The sequence below is a fragment of the Notothenia rossii genome, assembly GCF_949606895.1.
Source record: "Notothenia rossii genome assembly, chromosome: 8".
Lineage (NCBI taxonomy): Eukaryota > Metazoa > Chordata > Actinopteri > Perciformes > Nototheniidae > Notothenia > Notothenia rossii.
Window position 1 is genome coordinate 10960131 of NC_136906.1, and position 18130 is coordinate 10978260.

The 18130-nt window shown below is 38.2% G+C and overlaps 1 gene segment (V, D, J or C); it reads left to right on the forward strand.

Moving 5' to 3' along the window:
* Positions 1 to 3222: 3222 nt before the first annotated feature.
* Positions 3223 to 3645, forward strand: LOC307014369 (immunoglobulin heavy variable 1-24-like). The segment is given in 2 exons: positions 3223 to 3265; positions 3341 to 3645.
* Positions 3646 to 18130: the final 14485 nt, after the last annotated feature.

Below are 18130 nucleotides of genomic sequence, written 5' to 3' on the forward strand. Positions count from 1 at the left end.
AATACTTAACCCTGAGTTGCTCCCGATGGCATGGCCAACGGTGTGTGAGTGTGTATGAATGTTAGTTCCTAGAGTAAGGTACACTGCTCTGTGTGAATGGGTGAATAACATGTAGTATGTAAAGTGCTCTGAGGGGTCGTGAAGACTGGATAAAGCGCTATATAAGTACAGTTACCATTTACTATCAGAACTAAACTGCAGAATATTTATATTATAGTAAATGTGCTTCCATTATGCTCAAACTGACATATGAAAAACATAACATGTATTACAACATGAATTATGTAATATATATATATATACAATTCGTTTAGATAAATGTGTCACAGGTCGAAGCTAAGATAATCATTTGTGTATTATTGGAATAAATGTGATTATGTAACTGCAATACAATTATTCTACACAATTTAAAACTAGTTAGAGAAAAGTCTAAACAGCTGAGATGGAGGGATGATATTTTTTACAAACCCTGTGAGGAGGAGTCAATGCAAAACTCAGATATCTCCTCCTCTACTTATGTGACTGCAGAGAGGAGGACAGAGGACAGAGGACACACAGTTTAACATGATGGACTATAGGACAGGACTGCTGCTGCTCACTGTCTGCTGAGCAGGTCAACATCTTTACTGATCTGTATCTAACACAGCTTCTAATTGTGTCAACAGTTTATTTCACCAGATGTGTTTCTATCCTCTTTACAGGTGTTGATGGTCAGACTCTGACAGAATCTGATCCAGTGACTAAAAGGCCTGGAGAATCTCACAGATTGACCTGTACAGCCTCTGGATTCACATTCAGTAGCTACTACATGCACTGGGTCAGACAGGCTCCTGGGAAAGGACTGGAGTGGGTTGCTACTATCGGCACAAGCAGTTCTCCGATCCGTTACTTCCAGTCGGTCCAGAGTAGATTCACTATCTCCAGAGTTGACTCCAGCAGTAAAGTGTATCTGCAGATGAACAGTCTGAAGGCCGAGGACACAGCAGTGTATTACTGTGCCAGAGACACACAGTGAGAGACAGTAACAGGAGAGTCGTACAAAAACTACTTCCTCTATTTACCACCACCCATGAGAGCATTCACTTTATATTGAAATACTGAGTAACTGAATATTGACCACCTGTTTCATCTAATTTGAGGCAATGTTCAATTCAGTTGAAATCTAAAGAAATATCGTGAATTCAAACGGAAAAATAAGTAATATGGTTTATTTTGTGCCTCCAACTAAATATATCACAGATAATATAAAATGTCACATTTCAAACAACGCAGCTGTTTATCTAATTCAGTATGGTTAAACTGTGCCCATGTATCTCTAGAAGTAAATTAAAGAAAGCACACTTTGATAACATTAAACATTAAACAATATCTATTTGATTTGCCGATTGAACACAAATCATCATTATATCATAAACATTATCATCAGGAAAGTTTTTATCTGTTAGAATTTGAAACATTACTGTACAGTAACATAACCACAACCAAATGAAACAAATTATGTATTTAACACTGGAGACAAACAACTGATTCCAGTCTGCTAACTGGCTAACTTTAATCCACCGTAAACACATGTGAGAAGTTGATTAAATACAAATTATATCTTAATAGTGTTTCCATCATGGAAGCAGCTCTGATCATCTAATCTCTAACCCAAATTGAATCAAATACACCTGAGATTAATGGTTAGTAAATTAATTAATTTTATTGTCGTATTGGATGTAGGCCTAGCGGTGTCCCTCTTGGAATCAAAATCATTATACTTTACATGAAGTCTATTTTTTGTCCCTTTATAAATGGCCTTGCACAATTATTCTGAAAAAAACACACACTTAGTTAGAGGAGGAGTCAATGCAAAACTCAGATATCTCCTCCTCTACTTATGTGACTGCAGAGAGGAGGGCAGAGGACAGAGGACACACAATTTAACATGATGGACTATAGGACAGGACTGCTGCTGCTCACTGTCTGCTGGGCAGGTCAACATCTTTACTGATCTTTATCTAACACAGCTTCTAATTGTGTCAACAGTTTATTTCACCAGATGTGTTTTTATCCTCTCTACAGGTGTTGATGGTCAGACTCTGACAGAATCGGATTCAGTGACTAAAAGGCCTGGAGAATCTCACAGATTGACCTGTACAGCCTCTGGATTCACATTCAGTAGCTATGAGATGAGCTGGGTCAGACAGGCTCCCGGGAAAGGACTGGAGTGGATCGCTTATATCAGCGGTGGTGGTGGCACCAAGTACTACTCTGAGTCAGTGAAAGGCCGGTTCACCATCTCCAGAGACAACAACAGACAGCAGGTGTATTTGCAGATGAACAGTCTGACGGCTGTAGACTCTGCTGTTTATTACTGTGCTCGATACACAGTGACTGAAGCTGGTTGAGCAGCTGTACAAAAACCTACAGTCTTCATCCGTACTTTGTTGATAGAGTACAAGGAGAATTATACGTTGACTAAATCATTCGTTGTTGTCGTTTTTATGAAAATGAAAAAAACGGTTGCTTCTGAGCCAAGTTAAAAAACACAATAATAAAAAGAAATATGTATTTAAAATAATAATTTCCTCATAAAACAGCCAAGGACAGAATAATCTTCTTCTAAATGTATGTTTCATGTATGGGCAAAACGAAAAACTAAATGTAGACATTTCTGTCACATTACTCACATTCAGTTGGAAGTGCAGCAGCCTCAAGTGTTAATCTCAAGTCTAAAATAAATTCATGATACACAGAAGGAAGAATGGCTGTTTGTTCTTGTGATTCTGCAGTGTGGTGTAAGCTGGATAAATAAATCATTCTGCAATAAGACAAACTTTCACTTTCTGGGAGAAAATCTATGTCTTCCTGAGTGACATGTTGCTGCAGTAATCCCCCTCACTGAGGTGACCTATCATTTTCAAATGAAAGTATGAGACTGACAGTGCAGCTTGTTTTGTATACATTAAATCACCCACCACACTGTTAGTCTCTCAGAAATGCAAATACCAACAAGTAAAAAAGACTAAACAACATCTTATTTTTGGGTCTGTTATGGAGCTTCTCTCATATTTCAGCACTCCTCCTTCTCTCACAAATTAAGTATTTATGTATCAACACTGCGACCCCCCAAAAAATGCAAATCCCAACACACTGATGGATAATCCCCACCCATTCTGCGAGCACAATATATATCCTTCATACAGCCTCTGTTGTTGCAGACTCTGACAAGTTCCCACCATGACATTAGTACAAAGCGTGGTCCTCCTGGCTCTGGTTTCAGGTGAGTGAAGTCGGTCCAGCAGAGGAGGAGAAGAGCTGCTGGTTCCCCGTCATCTAAACTCTGTGTCTCTTTCAGCGGCTCAGGGCCAGTCCCTCACCTCCTCAGAGCCGGTGGTCAGCAGAGCAGGAGAACCAGTCTCTCTGTCCTGTAAGGTGGAAGGACTTCCTCTGGCTTGGCTGCACTGGATCAGGCAGAAACCAGGGAAAGGACTGGAGTGGATCGGAAGCATTGATAGTGGAACTGGAACCATATTTGCCCAAAGACTGCAAGGCCAGTTTTCCATCACCAAAGACACTTCCAAAAATGTTGTGTACTTTGAGGTGAAGAGTCTGACACAAGAAGACTCTGCAGTTTATTACTGTGCACGAGAGACACAGTGACACACTAGACTACCACGCTGTACACAAACTGAACAACACTGATCCCTGTCTGAAAACCACTGAAGCATGTCAGGGCTGTGAAAACACAATTCTCATTGGATGATCACCAGCTGATAATGAAATGTATTTCGTTTAGAAAAACATGTGTGTTATTGCGTAGAGAGTCATGACTCACAGCAATGCCTGCATTTTTGAAAGGATAACCCTGTACAACATACATTAGAATCCAGTGAATACTGTGGTTTGATTACAGAATTATTTTTTACTGAAATAACAGCTACTCATTTTGAGAGTTTTAGGAAATGTTTTTACAATAAATTAAATAATGGCAACACAATCATAGCTAAATCAACTATGGTGACTTTTATACATCCTTAGAGACTTTTTCTGTAGCCGAAGGACACTGTTGGGTTTTACTGTGTAACTGTAAGAAGTAAAAGGATACGAACCACCAACAAAAGCCAACAAATATTCAATAACCAAATTACTCAACCACTCGTTTTATGGGACCATGGCTAATTTTTTGGCATGGATAAAATACTTCAAAACAATAAGGGAACATGACGCTGAGTTTATTGTTGGTTGTCAAATACAAGGATAAGTGAATATAATTTGTTTTAAAAGACAAATATGGATAAGTGCATACAGACAAATAATTGAGTCAATTAGATCAAACTACAAGTCCCTGCATGAGCCCCTCCCTCCCCATGCTATCCTGATGCAAATCTCCAGTGTGTGCAGAGTACTTCTGTCTGACTGCTCTGTACTTTGTGTGGAGCATCAGAGGTCACATCTCCAGTCTCAGGATGATCAACACTCTCTCTCTTCTGCTGGTTGCTCTCTCTCTGCCCTGTGAGCTCTCCTGCTTCTTGATGTTTTATCTTTTATCAGACAACATCCACTGATGGTCAGTCAGTGATTCAGCCCTGTGTTTGGTGTGTTAGTGATCATTTCTCTTTTGTATCTCATCAGGTTGTACAGGTCAGAGTATGGAGTCTATTCCTTCCTCTTCAGTAGTGAAGAGGCCTGGGGAGACTCTCAGTCTCTCCTGCAGGGGATCTGGCTTCACATTTAGTTGCTGTGTTATGATCTGGGTCAGACAACCTGCTGGAAAACCTCTGGAATTGATAGGGAGAGGCTACTCTGATTCCAGTAAGAACAAATATGCCAGCAGTGTGGAGGGACGTGTAGAAGTCAGTAGAGATGATAGCAACAGCATGGTGCATCTGAGGCTGTCCAACTTAAAGCCAGAGGACTCTGCTGTGTATTACTGCGCTAGAGACACACACTGGTTAAAGGAAGCCCAGAGGCTTTACAAAAACCTCTAACTCTTTCTTTTTCACAAGCACCAACAGGTGGCAGTAGAGGATAAAAAGACAGATGACAATAACAGTGAAAGTCTTGAAGCTTTCATGCATCAATAATATCCCATTATTCATTTATTTAACAAAAGGTATCAATAATATATATATAAGTATGATGTTTCCAGTATGTGGATGGGCAGCCAATGTTTTGCAGAATGCATGATTACAACTTACTTAAGTTTAAAACACAAGTAACTGATAAATTACTTGAAATTAATCCTTATAATTTAAGGATATATAAGCATTCAATCATAGTATACAAAAAGGATATCTACACTCATTAAAAAAAACCTTGAGCTCAACATCATCAAAACACTGAAGGAAATATTGCCTCAATAAAACTGCTTCCATCAGAAAGCAGCTACCAAATGCTACATCAGACAATACATATACTATTTGTCTGAGATTTGATTAGAAATAAAAAGATCATTTTCATTTATTGTTTTAAAAAAATTAATGTTCTTTCATATGTCCAAACACAAATCCAAAAGGCAACTCTTGACAGGACAATCCGTCCCTCTTTTATAGCCTGTCAGTGTCCCTCTCTATGCAAAGTGAACTTCCTCACAGTCTGCTATAAAGACTTGATATCATGCTGTCAGCTGCAGCAGAAGAAGAGAAGCTCCATCAGGTCACCTTCAACACCAACCATGTTCTCTGTAGCTCTGCTGCTGCTGCTGGCTGCTGGATCCTGTGAGTCTCACTGAGGCAGAGACACTGACAGAACGCTCACACTGACTGCTCACTGTTATTAACCTCGCTCACTATTCAACATGTTTCCCTCCACAGGTGTGAAGTGTGAGCAGTTGATACAGCCAGCCTCTGTGACTGTGCAGCCAGGTCAACGTCTGACCATCACCTGTCAGGTCTCTTATTCTGTTAGCAGCTACAACACAGCCTGGATCAGACAGCCTGCAGGGAAAGGACTGGAGTGGATAGGGAGCAAATACACTGGAGATTCATACTATAAAGATTCACTGAAGAGCAAGTTCAGTATTGACTTAGACTCTTCCAGCAAAACAGTGACTCTGAACGGACAGAGCATGCAGCCTGGAGACTCTGCTGTGTATTACTGTGCCAGAGACACACTGTGACACACACCATCAGTAGAGCTGTACAATAACCTAGAGCCTGAACACTTGTAACATGAAGCCACCAGAGGAGGAGCCCTCAGACCAGAAATGATCTCAACACCAGCTCACTGTTACATCATCAGTTTAAACATCTAGAGGTTATAGTCACTGATACATTACTGTATGTATTCCCAGAATAAACACTTCTTTAAATGATTAAACATCAGCCTTTTCAAGTATCCATAATTATATATTTTCAGTAATTTAATTTATTTCTCTAAATGTAAATTACTTGACAACCAATTTCAGCTCTAATAATATTGTTCACATTATTTATTCACAAATACTAAACGGTACAACTACGAGCCAAAACACAACAAAAAATAGTAGAATGTCAGTCTTTTTCCGAAAACAAATGCATGCATTTCTGTTCTTTATTTGACACAAAACTTCATCTTTGATTACAAATTCAAATTTTAAAGACATGAGATGTAGATAAGACCTTTAAAGTGATTTATTTACTAAATTAACTCAAAGCATTTTTGAATGACAATAATGTTAATACCTTTATTTTAATCAACAGTAAATAAAATCCATTATTTGTTTGTTTCATCTGACAAATCTGAATTACATAAAGATATTTAAATGTTACAAAGTGACTTACAGCCCAATAAGAAATGTTTACCAAATGAAATTTGTAGAGATAATGTTATTAACATAAAATACTGTTAAAAGAGGACAATGTTCAATCAGAAAGGAGGAGTCAATGCAAAACTCAGATATCCCCCCCTCTACTTATGTGACTGCAGAGAGGAGGACAGAGGACAGAGGACACACAGTTTAACATGATGGACTATAGGACAGGACTGCTGCTGCTCACTGTCTGCTGGGCAGGTCAACATCTTTACTGATCTGTATCTAACACAGCTTCTAATTGTTTCAACAGTTTATTTCACCAGATGTGTTTTTATCCTCTTTACAGGTGTTGATGGTCAGACTCTAACAGAATCTGATTCAGTGACTAAAAGGCCTGGAGAATCTCACAGATTGACCTGTACAGCCTCTGGATTCACATTCAGTAGCTACTGGGTGGCCTGGATCAGACAGGCTCCTGGGAAAGGACTGGAGTGGATCGCTGTGATCCACCCTACTAGCAGTAGCAGCATCTTCTACTCTGAGTCAGTGAAAGGCCGGTTCACCGGCTCCAGCAACAACAGACAGCAGGTGTATCTGCAGATGAACAGTCTGACGGCTGTAGACTCTGCTGTTTATTACTGTGCTCGAGAGACACAGTGACTGAAGCTGGTTGAGCAGCTGTACAAAAACCCCTCAGTATTACCACAGTTTTCTCACACTGTTAATGTGAGATTTGGAGTCTTTCAATATCATGACACAACGGTAGTTACACCAAACACTGTACGATTAGAAAAAAATGTCTTAACATATAGCTGAATGTAGAAATGAAATCACAAAATAGAGTTATCATGTTTATTGCAGAACAGAGCCTTATCAAATTGTCTCTTTAGAGAAGACAGCAGCTGAACCATAAAAAGCATTCATGTGCTAACATTTAGAAAATGGTCTAATCTGAGATCCAACGTCTTTTAACTTATTTAGTTTTGCATTTTTCATGCACTGCAGAAATGTGTTTTTGCACATTGTCAAATAGGTTTCAGTTCCTTAGTAGTTTATTTCCTCTTAAGGCTCCAAGTTTCTCTGTATCTGTCCTCAAATTGCCACTATTTGAATACTGAAACCTTTAAAGTAAAAAAAGAAACAAAACCCAGGTCTTCATCCAGCTGCAGCTAACACAAGTAAACATTTAGACCATCATGCTTTCCTTCATTGCAGTTACAAAATAAGAATAAATAAAAACATATCGTTCAACCAATTACTGAATTAGATTTGAATTGTTACAACTAAAACAGTGATTAGAAGTAAAGCTTTTATGTTAGTCATATGAGTCATAGTCAAATTAAAGAAAAAAATAAACCAACTGGATCTTTTGTTGAAAAATAATAATTATAGTATTTTATTTTAATCAACAGTTCATTTTTGTCAACAATTGCCTTAAATAACTATTTGCTGTTAGTTTAAATGATGTTTAATTCTTTTTGTATAGCTTGGAATTTGACTTTTAAAGCAGAATGAGAAGTAGGAGGAGCTAATCGTCAATATCATGAAACAACGGTAGTTACACCAAACAATGTAAGATTAGAGAAATATGTCTTAACATATAGCTGAATGTAGAAATCATATCACTTAATATATTTATCATGTTTATTGCAGAACAGACTCATATCAAAATGTCTCTTTAGAGAAGACAGCAGCTGAACCATAAAAAGCATTTATGTGCTAACATTTAGAAAATGGTCTAATCTGAGACCCTACGTCTTTTAACTTATTTAGTTTGGATTTTTCATGCACTGCAGAAATGTGTTTTTGCACATTGTCAAATAGGTTTCAGTTCCTTAGTAGTTTATGTCCTCTTAAGGCTCCAAGCTTCTCTGTATCTGTTCTCAAATTGCCACTATTTGAATACTGAAACCTCTTAAAGTAAAAAAAGAAACAAAATCCAGGTCTTCATCCAGCTGCAGCAAACACAAGTAAACATTTAGACCATCATGCTTTCCTTCATTGCAGTTACAAAATAAAAAAAATAAAAAAATAATTCAATCAACTTCTGAATTAGTTTAAAGTTTTATGTTACTCATATGAATTATAGTCAAATTAAATTAAATAATCAACTTTTCGTTTTTTTCGTTGAAAAATAATAATTATAGTATTTTTATTTAATCAACAGTTCATTTTTGTCAACAATTGCCTTAAATAACTATTTGCTGTTAGTTTAAATGATGTTTAATTCTTTTTGTATAGCCTTGAATTTGACTTTTAAAGCAGAATGCGAAGTAGGAGGAGCTAATCGTCAAATTAATTCTCAAAGGGATCAAGTTTACTTCATATTTAAAGAGGGATTCAAGCTTTTGAAAACACAAGAAACTGTGTGAACATGGCTCAGGGAAAGCTAACACTCTTGGTGGTTGCTCTGTTTGTTTGGTCTGTCGCTGAAGGTCAGACCATAACTGAGTCTGAACCAGCAGTCAGGAAACCCGGAGAATCTCACAGACTCACCTGCACAACATCTGGATTCAACTTTGGAGGCTCACGATGGAACTAGATACACACTCAGAGTACTCCTATATCTTACTCTCAGTCGATCCAGGGTAGATTCACTATCTCCAGAGATGACTCCAGCAGTAAAGTGTATCTGCAGATGAACAGTCTGAAGGCCGAGGACACAGCAGTGTATTACTGTGCCAGAGACACAGTGAGAGACAGTAACAGGAGAGTCGTACAACAACTACTTCCTCTGTTCAATCCCACCACTTGAACATTAAATAGATCCTTAACTACATTTATTGCATAGCTCATATTTTTTAAAGGCGTCCCTTTTTCACTATTCAATTATCGAAGGATATAACATAACTAATGATGTAGGTACATTACAAACTCTTCAAATTCTTCTCATGAAAAAAGGACAAAAATAAAACCATCTATAGCAAAAACAGAATGAACTGTCATTAGTAAACCACTCAAATAAAAAGATCATAAGTGGTTTTGTTTTACATATACTTTAAGGACAATAATAGCAATGTCACTCTGTCTGTGACACTTATAACACTGATTTGAAAAACATACAGAAAAAATGAATTCCCTGCCCTTAATAAAGTATTTAAATATACATTTCAGGAGTGCTGTTTTGTTTAGTAATGGATATTGAATATGGAATAAAGGTTTTGACAAGACCTGGTGTAGAAATGATCAAAACTAATTTAATGATCTGTTTTTGCAAAAACAAAGTATACAAAGTTGATTGTAGACTCTTGAAACACTGAGGTGATTGTATTCTTGTAATAGTAACAATTTCATTTCATTTCATGGTTGACTTGAATCGGGACAGTGCACATTGATGAACACTTTAAAACAAAAATAATGCTTACAAGTGTAAATTAGCCGGATTTTAGCTTTGAGCTAATTTCCATCCGTAGTCCCGACACATACAACATATAAGAACATGACATTTATATACATAGCAAAAATAAAAGCATGATATGCAGGAAGAGCAAGAGCAGCATGCAAGCATTTACCACATGGCAGTACAATCTAGCAGCAACGGCATATAAAGTGCAAGAGGAGAAACCCCTGTATAAAAGTGGGTGATTGCACGTCTGTTTGTTTCTCAACCATTCTTTAAGTTGACCTTTAAAACTATTGAGAGTGGGACAATCCTGTATCTCAGTTGGAAGGCTATTCCAGAATGAGCTGCCTTTAATGGAGAGGACATTTTGTCCAAAAGTTGTCCGTCTACGTTGGACTTCACAGTCTCCTCTAGTTTCTGACCTAGTGCAGCGTCCAGTGTGTTTTTTGTGAATTAATTCCCCTAAGGGGGGGGGGAGGGGGCAGTCCATGTAAACATTTATAAAAAAAACACAAACTTTGAAAAGACTTAAAATGCTCAAAAATCAAGAAATGGTGTTTTTCAAGGATGGTACAGTGGTGGTATGCATTTAGCTTTCTGTCAAACACCTTGATAGCTCTCTTGTACTGTTGTTCTATGGGTTTCAGGTTTGTGGCACAAGCAAACGACCAGTTTGTCAAACAGTATTCAATGTGGGATAGAACAACCCAGTCTCACGGCATGTCGTGTTATAGTCACAACATTTCATCTATTGATTCGTGTTCACCAACACCATTTCCCCCTTTTTTTCGTGTCACACAGAACGATTTTAAAAGCAATGTATTTCTATTGGTAGTGTGTTTCGTCTTTTTGTCCGGTCGGGTCTTGGAAGACCGGAAGCCGTGTGGTTCATAAAAACATGTTCTTTATATATACAGTACAGTCTATGGTTCTTACTCAATATCAAGCCACGATTATTGTTTTTAATTAACATTTTATAATGACAATAATGTGAATACCTTTATTTTATTCAACAGTAAATAAAATCCATTATTTGTTTGTTTCATCTGAAAAATCTGAATAACATAACAATCATACAATGTTCCAAAGTGACTTACAGCCCAAAAGGAAATGTTTACCAATTTAAATGGTAAGAGATAATGTTTTTAACATAAAATACTGTTAAAAGAGGACAATGTTCAATCAGAAAGGAGGAGTCAATGCAAAACTCAGATATCTCCTCCTCTACTTATGTGACTGCAGAGAGGAGGACAGAGGACAGAGGACACACAGTTTAACATGATGGACTATAGGACAGGACTGCTGCTGCTCACTGTCTGCTGGGCAGGTCAATATTTTAAGCAATAATTATTTGACATAGATCCTATTTGTGTGCCAACTAAACTCATGTTACTTTCTTCTTCATTTTTACAATTCTTTATTTTGTTTTATGTGCATCTTATACAATGTTACATTCATGTTACTTTTTATCCTCTTTACAGGTGTTGATGGTCAGACTCTGACAGAATCTGATTCAGTGACTAAAAGGCCTGGAGAATCTCACAGATTGACCTGTACAGCCTCTGGATTCACATTCAGTAGCTACGGCATGCACTGGGTCAGACAGGCTCCTGGAAAAGGATTGGAGTGGATCGCTGATATATACACTGACGGTAGCAAACAGTTCTACTCTGAGTCAGTGAAAGGCCGGTAAACCATCTCCAGAGACAACAACATACAGCAGGTGTATCTGCAGATGAGCAGTCTGACGGCTGTAGACTCTGCTGTTTATTACTGTGCTCGACACACAGTGACTGAAGCTGGTTGAGCAGCTGTACAAAAACCTACAGTCCTCATCCTTGTCTTAGATAAACCCTCAAAATCAGTTATACTCTTCATTTACCTTTGCTTTTGTTGTTTTTAATAAAAGTAGGAGATTCAGACTTGAGAAAGATCATCAATTACCAGCAATGTTTAATTAACACATTGTTGGAATAATATTATCCATGTGTTGATCGCTGGAACACAAAATATACAAGAAGAAAAAAACAAAAAGTCTCCTGAAATCAATGTCCAGAAAAGGAATAAAATCAACAATACATGAAAACATTTCAGCCACATAATGCATATACATGTGAGTCAAATCATGTAGCAGCTGCTCTAATAAACGGAACAAGAGTTCCCCTCTCCTCTGTCAGTAAAAGGAAACACTCAGATCTGCTGCTCTCACTGATCTTAACTCACACTCAGACCCTGGACTGAACTACAGGTTTATACTCTCACACTTTGAGAGGTTGCTTCATTATAACACACACCAAATATTTTAAGAGCTGGATCAGCAGTCACTGCAGATTCATGAGTTCATTTAGTTCTCCCTCAAACAGATTTCAGTATCTCAGGCATTTCTTCCTGTGTGTCTTGTTTGATAATGAATGGTTTCTATATAAAACAGCTAAACAGTTTAGGCAGATTGTTCATTTAATCAGAATTTAAATATTAATTTAAATATTCTTCATTTTCAGCACTGAGAGGAGGAGCCAATGCAAATATTCATCTCTTCCATCTTTATTTATCTCACTGCAAACTGAAGAGGAGAGCTCAAACCACTGCAGCACACACAACACATTTCCACTATGACTTTAGCTACATGTTTAATGTTTCTGATGCTTTCATGGATTTCTGGTGAGCACATACTCCTGCACTCTTCTTCTTCTTAGCTTTATGTTTGGCTCTGTTGTGATCAAACTGCTTTTCTCTCCAGGTGTTTGCAGTCAGACTGTGACTGAGTCTGAAGCGGTGGTAAAGCTCCCTGGACAGTCCCACAAACTGACCTGTACATATGCAGGAATATCAGATAGTGATGCTGATATCAGCTGGATCAGACAAGCTGAAGGAAAAGGACTGGAGTGGGTTGCCTTCATTACTGCTCCAAGTGGAACTAATAAATATTATTCTACGTCAGTCCAGAATCGCTTCACCATTTCCCGAGACAACAACGTGGACCAGGTGTATCTGCAGATGAACAGCCTGACGTCTGAAGACTCTGCTGTTTATTATTGTGCTCGACAGACACAGTGATACAGGAAGCCACAGAGCTGTACAAAAACCTCTGCATTGTCAGTGGCATTAACCAATAGAGAGTGCAAGTCATTTTCCAGCTTCAATCAGGATATCTTATATAGAAGATGTAAATACTTCCCCATGCAATGCTTCTGTCACAAGACGTCTTTAGTGTTTGAAAATAAAGTCAGAGACAAAGGTTACCCCAAAAGGGCAACACTGGTGGAAGTCCCCAGTGAAGCTATGCAAAAACCTTGCCGACTGTTAATTTCCAAACGTGTTTGTCTTCCTCTGTGTTATATGGCTTTTAAAGAATACAACATAAATATGAGGACTTTGTTTGAAATATTTATCAAAATCATATTCTTTTGGAGACTGTTAAGCTAGGGGGTATTTTGTATAATTCCTTACGCTTATTAAACATTTGAGGGATCAACATGACGTAGGGATCCCCAAATATTTTTTTACTGGCCTCTGCATGTATTAAATTGAAAACAAGATATTGAGATATTTATAGAATGACAGAGCCAATGAATTGGTGAACAGAGAGAAGAAGAGGGGACCCAGGACGCATCTCATTATCTTCTTTGGTTCTCTTAATCTTTCTTTTCTCTTATCAGGTTGTACAGGTCAGAGTATGGAGTCTGTTCCTTCCTCTTCAGTAGTGAAGAGGCCTGGGGAGACTCTCAGTCTCTCCTGCAGGGGATCTGGCTTCACATTTAGCTGCTGCAGCATGCACTGGGTCAGACAACCTGCTGGAAAAGCACTGGAATGGATGGGTCGTGTTTACAGCGATGCAAGTGCAACAGAATATGCCAGTAGATTACAAGAACGGATAGAAGTCACCAGAGATAATACCAACAGCATGGTGCATCTGAGGCTGTCCAACTTGAAGCCAGAGGACTCTGATGTGTATTACTGTGCCAAACACACACACTGGTTAAAGGAAGCCCAGAGGCTTTACAAAAACCTCTAACCATGTATTATCACTAGTACCAACAGGTGGCAGTAAATGATAAAAAGTCAGATGACAATAAGGAGAAAAATACAGCTTTTCTAAACACACTATGAAAGCAACAGCTGATGTGGAATTTCACTTACCCTTTTTTAGATATACATTTTACTTCAGGCATTCTTGCAACAATATTGTCCCATTATTTTTATTTTATTTTTACTGAAAGTATTGAGAATGGATTTCTGCATGATGTATCCAGTATGTGGGTTAGGGTTTTGCTGAGCAGAATAAATGATCACATCTTATTTAAGTTTAAATAAAAGTTTGTGATAAGTAACTTAAAATGTATCCTTATAATTGTCTAACCACAAATCCAAAAGACAACTCTTGACAGGACAGTCCGTCCCTCTTTTATAGCCTGTCAGTGTCCCTTTCTATGCAAAGTGAACTTCCTCACAGTCTGCTATAAAGACTTGATATCAAGCTGTCAGCTGCAGCAGAAGAAGAGAAGCTCCATCAGGTCACCTTCAACACCAACCATGTTCTCTGTAGCTCTGCTGCTGCTGCTGGCTGCTGGATCCTGTGAGTCTCACTGAGGCAGAGACACTGACAGAACGCTCACACTGACTGCTCACTGTTATTAACCTCGCTCACTATTCAACATGTTTCCCTCCACAGGTGTGAAGTGTGAGCAGTTGATACAGCCAGCCTCTGTGACTGTGCAGCCAGGTCAACGTCTGACCATCACCTGTCAGGTCTCTTATTCTGTTAGCAGCCACTACACAGCCTGGATCAGACAGCCTGCAGGGAAAGGACTGGAGTGGATAGGAATGAAATACACCGGTGCTTCATACTATAAAGATTCACTGAAGAGCAAGTTCAGTATTGAGGTAGACTCTTCCAGCAACACAGTGACTCTGAACGGACAGAGCGTGCAGCCTGGAGACTCTGCTGTGTATTACTGTGCCAGAGACACACTGTGACACACACCATCAGTAGAGCTGAACAAAAACCCATCAGAGCCTGAACACTTGTAACATGAAGCCACCAGAGGAGGAGCCCTCAGACCAGAAATGATCTCAACACAAGCTCACTGTTACAGTCAAGAGGGAAAGAGTACTAAGATGTCATAGAAATATTCTTAACTTAATTCAACAGAAAGGGTTTTCACCAATTTAAACAATCTGACATTACAATCACTGATACTGTATATCATTGTAGGTATAACATCTAAAAGGGATAGTCAGACCATAAGTTTGTTTTAAAAGTGTCTGATAATACAATAGATTCCTTTCTATAGCAGAATGGGATTCTCTAAAAAAAAATCCCTAATAAATAATGATTCAGTAACATATTTAAAAGACAACTTTATCAGTGTCATAACTGGATTAGGAGAATAATTAATAGTTTTTATCTGACTTCATATTTTGATAAAACTATAGATAATTTTGTTTTTATGATCTAAATAGTGTTTTCTAGGCCTTTTCAATGTGATTAAAAACCAAACCTGAACATTTCCTCATGTTTTGGATAATTTACGTGAACTGAAGTCAGCTGATTTCCCATCATTAATATGTAAATGATCTGTGTGTGTTGCCTCATAAACCAGCGAAGTGTGTGTGTATGTCAGAGAGAGGACAGAAGAGCTCACATCAGTTCAGCTTCAACATCAACATGTTCTCTGCAGCTCTGATACTGCTGCTGGCAGCTGGATCCTGTGAGGAGCTTTCAGTGGATTCTCACTAATAAACACATCAGAAACACTGAGTGGTCAGATGAATGATGGAGATAATGTTGCTTTGTGTTTCCACAGGTGTGAACAGTATTGATCTCATCCAGCCAGACTCAATGGTTGTGCAGCCTGGACAGCCTTTGACCATCACCTGTCAGGTCTCTGGTTATTCTCTGACTGATAGCAGCTATGCAACAGGTTGGATCAGACAGTGTGAAGGAAAACCAATGGACTGGATTTCACACAGGTGGGGTGGAGGTAGTGGCAGCTTTTATCAAAACAATGCTCTGAAGAACAAGTTCAGCTACAGCAGAGACTCTTCTGCTGCAACAGTGACTCTAACAGGACAGAGTGTGCAGCCTGCAGACACAGCTGTGTATTACTGTGTACGTCTGCCCACAGTGACACAAACCACCAGCAGAGCTGCACAAATACTCAGCAACCATGTGACTCAACCACACAGAGTATAAATGTGAACAATGATACACACCTCACTCTCTGATAAGTTCATTACAAAATGTATTTAAATGTCTGTGTAATATTATTTCACTTCCACTGCAGCTAAGATCAGTATAGAAGAGACTGAGAGAAGCTTCATTTTTGCACAAATGCAAAACACATATGATATATTTACATTTTTACTAGATTATTATTGCATTGCCTGGAAAATAAAAACATATTTTTTCTGTTTTGACACATTTTCTGTGTTTCTGTTTAGATCTACAGGAATAGAAAATAACAGTAGCTCTACCACTGCAGAGACAGGATGTCATTGCAGAACATAAACAAACTAATTTCCTCTTTTCTTGTTTTCATGAATCCAGAAATAAGTCTACAGGAAATGTAAGTGAACGTGAAATGTAAATGCAGCCGTCGTAGAGATACTCTGCTTATGGAAATGTTGATGTCACATGTTGCTTTTTGAATCTGTAGAGGGAGGTCGATGCAAACTCTTCCTCTCTTTAAAACACACCATCAGCGACTTGTTGCAGAACACCAGAGAAGTGTTATATGTTTCTGAAACACTCAGATCAGAAAGCACTGACAGTGTCTCTCAAATAATGGAAAGGACAATTATCTGGAGTTTATTATTTTTAGTTACTATTCATGGTGAGAAAATCTATTCTGATTTACTTGTTTTTTTATTTCTTTGGTAAAATGTTGGATAATGAGCAAAAATGATTTACTTACAGGAGTCTGGAGTGAGATCAAACTGGAGCAGTCCTCCTCTCAGGTGCAAAGACCTGGAGGGACAGTGAAGATGTCATGTATCACATCTGGTTATGACATGACAAGCTATAATATTCACTGGATTAGACAGAGACCAGGACAAGCTCTGGAGTGGGTAGGGAGGATGAACACAGGGAACAACTCTCCTACTTATGGCAGCTCCTTTCAAAGCCGCTTCACCATGACTGAAGATGTTCCCAGCAGCACTCAGTACCTCGAGGTCAGCAGCCTGGCAGCAGGAGACTCTGCTGTTTACTTCTGTGCTCGTGACACACAGTGACTAAAGACAGTGGAGCAGCTGCACAAAAACCTCCACTAACCACAAAGCAATGTGATCCTACACTTCTGGGTTTTTTCACACATTGCAAAAACACTTAGATGTATCCATATTAGATCTCTATGTATTTCCATTAACCACCAGATAGTCCCTAATGATATCTTATTATTTTACTTTAAATAACATATGTTATATTTATAAATACAAGCCAAAAATTACATAAATCTGAAAAGAGAAAAAAGCAGAAAAACAATATTTGATCAGACAGAGAGCTTGGCTGGGTGACGAGATTATTAGAAAGGTGAAATGTGAGACTATAATGAAGCACATTTCCTAAACACTACTTTATATTGGTGATCAGAACAATATTGTAGATTATTTATATTATAGTAAATGTGCTTCCATTATGATCAAAGTGACTTGTGTGAAACAGAGCATTGATACCAACATGAATGATCTAATATATATATATAATTTGTTTAGGTTAATGTGATAAATATAAATTATGATTTCACAGGTTTGAATAATTTGTGTATAAACTTGTCAAAAGTCGGAGCAAACATAATCATCTGTCTATTATTACAATACTTTTGTTTTTGATGTTACCACAATACTGATAGACATTCTACAAAATGTGAAACTAGTTTAGAGAAAAGTCTAAACAGCTGAGATGGAGGGTTGATATTTTTTACAAATCCTGTGAGGAGGAGTCAATGCAAAACTCAGATATCTCCCCCTCTACTTATGTGACTGCAGAGAGGAGGACAGAGGACAGAGGACACACAGTTTAACATGATGGACTATAGGACAGGACTGCTGCTGCTCACTGTCTGCTG